The sequence below is a fragment of the Dipteris shenzhenensis genome, chromosome 15 (assembly GCF_047967505.1).
Source record: "Dipteris shenzhenensis isolate YYH24624 ecotype China chromosome 15, Dip_SZ_1.0, whole genome shotgun sequence".
Taxonomy (NCBI): domain Eukaryota; kingdom Viridiplantae; phylum Streptophyta; class Polypodiopsida; order Gleicheniales; family Dipteridaceae; genus Dipteris; species Dipteris shenzhenensis.
The window spans coordinates 26,092,294-26,100,714 of record NC_141610.1 but is presented as its reverse complement, the minus strand read 5'-3'; the positions used below and the strand labels follow the sequence as shown (position 1 = coordinate 26,100,714).

Genomic DNA, 8,421 nt, shown 5'->3' with positions numbered 1-8,421 from the left:
TGTATTGGTAAATATTTCCCTTGAGATATACTTTACCCTAGAAAACGTGACACAAAATTGTGATTTGTGAACTTAACATTGTGCATATACTTCTAATTAGAACATTAATTTGGAATTACATAGCATATTATAATTGTCTATGTGTTTGACAATTTAGATTTTATTATATTTTTCACTTACAAAATGGAGAAACCTTCATTTCAAATTCTCATGAAATTTTTTGGAAGAAAAATAAGCGCATGTACTTCTCATTGTCACTTTTATTTCGACTACATATAGAAGAAATATAATGTTCTAATATTAAAGAAAATATAATTAGCCTACAACATATATCTTATTAAAATTACAATGATACACACTTGTTAAGTATATGCTCATTTTTTATATAAAAATATTTTTATATATGGAATATTTAACATTCTTGCTTAGTACACAAAAAACTCCTCCTATCTAGTTAATTGCAATCACCATATACAAAAGATTCCTTTTTTTTTAATTTCCAATATAGGAAACACTTAATTTATCATATTAAATTACATATTTCCTAGAAAAAACTATATTTCCTATATAGAAAATATAAAATTCATTTGACTGATCTATATAGGAAATATAATATGCTATGAAAAAAAGACGTCATTTCCTAGATAGAAAACATAGAATCCACTTGATTCTCCATATTATAAGTCAAATTTCCTTAATAGCATTGGTTGTCTATATAGGAAAAAGAATTTCCTAGATTAAGAGGAGAAAATCCATCTTTCTACCTAGGAAATATGCTCAACTTTCCTAGTTCAACACCAAATTCCTATATAGACATTAGTCAAAAGTTCCTTGTGGAAGTGGCCTTGAGCCTTAGAGGCTCGGTTTAGAAGAGAAGTGCACCTACTGGCCAAGGTCTGCCACCAAAACATAGTGAGAATACATGGATGTTGCATCAGTTTGGACATCAAAGCACTCATTTTAGAGCTGATACCGAATGGTAATTTGGCAGAGTATTGCTATGGGACTGAGATGCAAAGGACAACATTAAGTATGGAGCAGAAATTACACATATTAAGAGGGGTCGCACATGGCTTGCACTACTTGCATGCCCTCCATCCAGACGGCCCTCCTATAGTCCATTGCGATATCAAGCCCGAGAATATTTTGTTGGATGCTGATTTGGAACCACATATTTCTGATTTCGGAATTGCAAAGCTTCTCCAAGGGAATCGCTACGAAGCTTCAACGTCTCTCCTTCTCAGGGGATCTGTGGGCTACATCCCTCCAGGCAAGTCCCAATGAAATTTAACATCCAAGCTTTGTTTTTGCTCAATGGTTAATGCTTCTCAATATATTAATCCTCCATGATGTTCATGCTAATGATCATGATCTCATTGCAGAATATGGATACAATTGTCAAGTGAGTACTAAGGGTGATGTCTATAGCTTTGGAGTGATAATGCTAGAGCTTCTCAGTGGCAAGAGACCCACCATGTTCACTAATGTGGAGGAAGTGCAGAGTCTTGTGTCATGGGCATGATTAGCTTACTTGCATAATGACTTGAGCATTTTCAACACCATAAATTTGACCGAACAAGCAGCCCAGAGAGTAATAGAAGTTGCCCTCATGTGCACAAATGATTTGCCCTCTAATCGTCCCACCATGCACGAAGTTGTGCAATCCCTAGCTAGATTGTGAAAGATCAAGTGCATACCTTTATTGTGTATGTTGTATTTTCTTAGGATGATCTATTGCACATATGGGTTAATATCTCCTTGGTATAATATACCTTATATCTTAAATTGTATGTACTTTTGGCTTAAATCATATGAAGACCTTTGGCTTTTAACACGTATGGGAGAAAATTCTCTTTGGTATATTGTAATTCTACTTTGGCTTACATTGGTAAATTTTGGAGAAAATGAAGGGATTTTGCCACGGATGTGCCAATTATGGGGACGAATCATATATACTTGACTTTTGTGTGAACTTAGGTGTACTTTAGGAAGATTTTCATATTCATCACATTGAATTGAGGGAATACTAACATTGCAATCTGTAGTGTATGCCTCTTCTTCTTGCAGTAGGCTTGCAGTATGTAGTATTTTTCTCTTCTTCTTGCAATGTGGTATATTGCAATATTCATCAATTGTCTTTTGTACACAACAACACAAAGCAACTATAGACGTGCCTGATAGATGTTCAAAATAGCGGGAGCATCTATAGGCAGAAATATAATTAATGAAAATACGAGTGCGTCTATTAGCACAGTTATTAATGCATCTATCAGTGTGGTTATGCATGCATTTAATAGCATGTCTACATTGTATATTAGACGTGCATTTAGACGTGTTTATAAACGCGCAGTAGAGTCTGAAATTATGCTAGAGGCTAATAAATATGCATCATTGCTTTCCAAACATTGCCCATGATTACCAAAGCACATAATTAAAAAAAAAATTAATGCTATGCACGTGTCACCACATGATAATATGCTTTTTGCCAAATGCACAATAATATACAAAAATTAATTTAGGTGAGGAGAATGAGACAATATAGAAAATAGTTTTGCCAATATGTAAGAAATTTGGATGAGACAATGATGGGCTACGGCTCGATCTCATCCTCAATGAGATCAACCCTTGCCAAATTATCTACTTCAATATCCAAATCAATGTGGAGATCTACAAATACATTCAACCCACTACTACTGGTATCAAATATAAATGAGTGAGTATTTTTATATATATGTACAGTACCTATTCACATTGTTGCAGTAGTACTAGTGTGTCCTTGCTTTGCCAAAACTTTGTGGAGTCAATAGTTACAAAGCCACTTGCATGGCATTTGATTATTGCATTAGGGCCTCTTTCCACTATGTCCTTAAGCCAGTTGACATCCAAAACATACACAAAGAAGCGACGAAAGTCAAGCTTGATAATATCTTGGATTATGCCACAATAATCATTCATGGCTCCATTGGATCCCTCAAAGCTAGCAATGACGTTGCAATCTTGTGTGCTACGGGCTTTTGTTTTAGGCTGAGGAGGAAAATAAGCGATGTATGCACTATATCCCATGCGTGGGAATGAAACTCCCGAAGCAAGAGGGTGGCCTTGGTCTCCCAATGTAGGCAATACATGTATCATCTTGATTAGCAAGTGGCTTCCAAAACTATTATGCTGCAGGTCAGCCAGCAGACTGACAAGGTCAGCCAAATCAGCAGCAGGTAGGCCGATTGACTGGAGGGGTTCCCTACCTATCCATTAGAGTAGGACATGTGGAGACCACGAGGGCATCACAATGGTAGGGGCCGCCGACAGCATGATCACCGGTGCTCCAGTCAAGGCGGCGTGACTCGAGAGAGAGACTCAGAGAAGACAGACAGTGCACGGCCACTGACACACGTAGTGACCCCGCCTCTAAGAAGAGAAAATAGAGAGAGTAGAGAAGAGAGAGAGAGCGCAAGAGAAGAGAGAGAGAGTAGACAAGCACAATAGGCTCTGGCAGAGAAATCACAATCAATAGACTACTCCAACAGGGCTTTGACGGTGCAGGCAACAGAACCAGAGGAATAGCGTAGGGCCAGAAGGACATATGGCAGAGGCAGAGGGCAGCCAGTGTGCAAAACTCAAAGCAATAAATGCATGGCGATGGCTGTTGCGAGTGCACTGTGCAGTAAATGCATGGTGATGGGTTTTGAACGACCGCGTGGCATGCCAACCCACGTCGGCACCTGCCTTCTCTCCAGAGTTGCCCCCTGCTCCAGCCTCCTCCACTTTCACCGCCCCTGCTCCAATCTCCTCTCTGAATTCCCTGTCTGACTCTATCCATGGCCATTTTGACTCCCACCTCCCCTCCGATTCGACTCCCCTCTATTTCACCTCGCGCCTAACAACACGCATGCCACCTCTATTCTTCTGACACCCACCTGCCCTCTATTCTTCTGACACCTTCCTGACAGTGATTTTCGGAGTCCCCTTCCACATCCTGACAGATTTCTGGGGTCTCATCTAGTAGCTCTCCCTCCAACAGAGAGAATTTTGCCTGGGGCGAACGGAATCAATCGAGCTCTCCTATGTTCCACTGGAAAAAAGGCCTTAAGGTTACTGTGTGAAGTGCCTTCCAAACATGCTCCACCCAATCCCAATGCCTTAGTCAATGTTTGAAGAAGTAAGCACATAGGTGGGGTTTTCTTGAGGGGCTAGGGGAGTAGTCTATCCTGCCTCCCCTTGGTCACTTGAAGATTGGAGAAAATGGCATTTCCCCTTGAAAAACAAGGGCGTTCTTGGTACACCCCTCCTTGAATTCCAAGCTGCCCCTAGCTTATAGGTGTCACTATGCACACTATGCGTTCCTTCACCAGTGCGCATGTATTCTTCGCCAGTCTAGCCCATTGTTTGCAAACCCTCACCTGTCAACCTGTTCGTACCTTCCTCTGTTTATTTCAGAGCCAAGGAACCCACTCCTCCTGATCCATCAAGGAAGTGGATCATGTCCACGTGTTGCACTTCCTCTGGCTCATCCTGCAACTCCAAATTCATGGTGCATATAGACTGCTTCATTGGGCAATCCCATGTGTAATGATTCCCATCACAAATGAAACATGGAATGGTATTTTCTTTGGGAATTGAAGAGGAAGAACCTTGAACCATCATCGAGCTCATGGTTACCTTGGACTTTCCTTTTGATGTGCCCCCTCTAGCCATCCTTATCGTTGCAATAATGGAATTTCCTTCAAATTGCCTTGTGGACTGCACAGTATTGCTCACCGATTGGAAACACATTGTTCCTTTTGGTATCATAGGTGTACCGTTGTAGCACATTTCATTGGATTTGATGTGGTTGATGTATTGTCTACCATATGACCCTTTCCTACCAGCAACCAGTCAACCACTTTCAAAGCTTGCTACAACATGTGAACATTTTGCCATTGAAGCTCATGATGTGCCCATCCCTAGAGTCAGTCCATGAAGCTAAAAAACATGTCACATTTGGACATGCCCTTGATCTCAAGCATGAGGACACTATGCTCTTGGATGTAGTCATGAATGGTGCTTGTGTGCCATAAGCCATTCAATGCTTGATGGGCCTTATATTTGGCCTTCAAAGGAAGAAACGGCCACTGCAACTCCTTCTTGAAGTCATCCCAATTACACACCATGTGGATGTTGCGGTTGTTCATGACGTTGTCCAAGTAGTTTCTCCTTGGGGGGTTCACCTAAAAAAAAATTAGTGTACCACATGCATTGAATAGGAGGAGTATTTTAATTCAACTTTTCAACAAAAAAAAAAAGGACTACAATAACAAGAGGTGTTTTTTAATTCTACTTTAGAAAAAAATCACTTAGTTCATAAGTAAAGAGGGGTGTTTGTATAGGTGGGAAAATTTTAGTTGAGGGGTTTTTAAAATAACCCTTGAACACACATGATACATAGGGTTTCATAGTAGTCCACTCCCCCAGAGTTTCTCCACTAAATCTTGGTGTCTCTAGCAAGAAACATGGACACATGGAAAACCTACCCTCCATTCATGACAAGATTTGATGAAACAAAAAACTGCTTTGCATCATAAAAGAAATTTTCGAGTACGTTTGATTATCGAATGGCATCGTAAGGGTCTGACTCTCTTGGTTTCAATCTAGAGTCTTTATTGATGCTTGAATGGTATTATCACGGCCATTCTTCATTTGCGCTATCTCCTTCTACTTCCTCCTTAGAGAGCATCTTCAAAAACTCTGTAATGTGCGAAATAATGGGTAGCGGTATTCTTAATTTTTCTACTACATCATATCCCATGTGCTTCCTTGTTTGCTTTGTCCTTGATTTGCAAGATACTATGACTTTCTTTGTGGAAAGCTCTGAAATTGCTTCATGGTTTGGAACCCATTCCTTGTTCAAATAGCCAATATATAATGTATTGTTATCCTAGTTCTCCTTCCTACCCCTTGGCTCATACCATAGTGCTGTAAATGTTGCAACTTTTCCCTTGTCATCCATGCTCACATCCACCACTTTTGCAACCTAGAACTTAACATTCTCATGCTCATCGTCCGATGGTCAAACTGCAACAAAACAGTGGTTGTCTATGTCTACTTCTGGCATAAACTCTCTCTTCCTTGGACCATAATATGGACGTGGGAGTAGCGAATCAAACTCATTTTCGAAGACATCAAACGATGGGCGCAAGTCATTACCAACATTTCGCCAAAATAAAGGCCGTTTTGCCTTAGCATCATCTGCTGGCATTTTCTCAAGGTCCTTTATCAATTGATAGGTCTTCTTAATTACAACAGCAGTGTGTTCCTTCCAAGAGGGCTTCCAATCAGGAAATCTACAAAGCATTTCCTCTTTGTATGTAATAAAAGATTTTAAGCCTTTTATTTCACCTTTAGATTTCTCGCTGAATTCTTTTATAGGAGCCCATACTAGATACATTTCTTTGCTCGGGATTGAAGTTAAGAGACAGTAAGGTTCTTTGGATTCCCATGTTGTATCATGAGAATAGTGTTGCCATTGCATCACTAGTTTTTCATCCTTCAAGAAAATGCAAAAGTAGTGTGGAGAGCTATGACCAATCATGGCATCACCACCTTTTTGTATGAAAGGTAGAATAAATCTCTTCCAATCATACATCCTTTCAACCATGGAGCATAATGTACCTTCCTTGTGGCCACCAACTTGCCTCCCACATTTTCTTATCAAGTCATCCATCATATCCATGTCATTGTGTTTTAGCTCTCTTGAGACTATGCTAAAAACCTGATCGATATCCTAATGTGTGTGTCCAATCAACAAAAACCCAACAATCTCATTGAAGATTCGATGAGCGATTAGCATTGAGCGAAATGCAAAAAAGAGTACATTCTTATTCTCTCGTCTGCAATTGTCTGCCTGTATTCTCAAATTTTTTGCTAGGTGACCTTTTTATGCATGTACACTATGAATTGCCTTCATAATTGACGTTACAACTTGATTGCTATCATGTAGATGCAAGGAATCAATCCATATGTTTGCAAAAAACTTAAATCCATGCGCTAACACTCCACATAGATGTGTCTTCAAAAAGTATTATCCTTGTAGCTTCGATGGAGTATTAATGAATCGAGGTAATGTTGTTGTGTTCTGATCCATACCATCTACAATAACACACATGTACTCCTTTGGATAAAAAATAGCTTGCTCCTTCCAAAATGCATATTTTAGTCTAGAATGCCGAACCAGCCCATGATGAAATTCTCTTTTTTTTTTGTATGATACTCTTTGTTCTGGAGACGTTGCACTCTCAACTGCTCGCTTTAGATCATCACAATCACTGCATTTTGAAATTTTTTGCCTTTTTGGGATTCTAACATGTACAAAGCTCTTCTTCCAAAGAGTATACAAATTGTGAAAAGATGTCAGAACATGCCCTCTTTTCCTCTGTGTTTCTCCAATAGAAATAAACACTTCTTTTTTTGTCAAACCTATCGGAAGATGCATTTGAGATAGATTGGGTTGAGGTAAAGGATTTTCATGAATGTAGTCTTTTAAAATTGCTGTTGTAGAGACCGTTGAGGCTCTTGTTTTGGGCCTTCCTGTGTTTCCATAAATTTTAAAACTTTACTCCGTACTTTGCTTTGTTAGCCAAATCGTAGTATGTGCCATGTGATAATCCTGTAATAATGCAAGATGCATTATTGCAAATACTTTTTCCATTTATACGAGGCTTTATCTGTTGTTCAAAATTTGGTTTTTTCGTGTTAATTACCAGAAAGCAAGAGAGCCTCGTGAGTAGGTATTCATTTCTTTTGCTCCCTCTTCTTTGCCACACCTGTTCTCTACTTCCCTTGATGTCAAGTAAGTTAATGGAATGCATACAACTACACTTGCAACATGTAGTGCATTGAAATCATCCAAGTTTGAGGAGACAACACAAATGATATCTTTATCTTTCTCGACCTGCATGAATTCATCGACTCTAGATAAGACATCACTTTTGAAGTTTTTTGCCTTCACAGTACCATTGAACTCATCGATGATATCTTTATCTTTCTCAATGTGCATGAATTCATCGATTCCAGATAAGTCATCGCTTCTAAAGCCTTTTTCCTTCACAGTACCACTGAACTCATCCACTTCTAATAAGATGTCACTTCTATAGAGGATTGCATTGAAATCATCTAATTCTGAAGAGACAACACTTTTGATGCCTTTGCCTTTCTAAATATGCAAGAATTCATCCACTCTAGAGTAGGCATTGCTTCTGAATTCTTTATCTTTCTCGGTGTTAATGAACTCATCCACTCCTAATAAGATGTCACTTTTACACTTGAGTCCATTGAAATCATCCAAGTATTTGAAAGTGACAAAGAGAATTTGGATCACTATCATGGATTGTAGCAAATGCAACTACTTCTCTTTGGCAACATAATATCACCTCCATCCCAGGAATGAAA

The 8,421-nt window shown here is 39.2% G+C and overlaps 1 pseudogene across 1 annotated transcript; it reads left to right on the top strand.

Annotated features, from left to right (window-relative positions):
• The first annotated feature begins 1,032 nt into the window (after positions 1-1,032).
• Positions 1,033-1,632, top strand: LOC147893603 (LRR receptor-like serine/threonine-protein kinase FEI 1 pseudogene; annotated as a pseudogene). The gene is made up of 2 exons (XR_015542252.1): positions 1,033-1,270; positions 1,383-1,632. The product of XR_015542252.1 is annotated as an LRR receptor-like serine/threonine-protein kinase FEI 1 pseudogene (transcript).
• Positions 1,633-8,421: the final 6,789 nt, after the last annotated feature.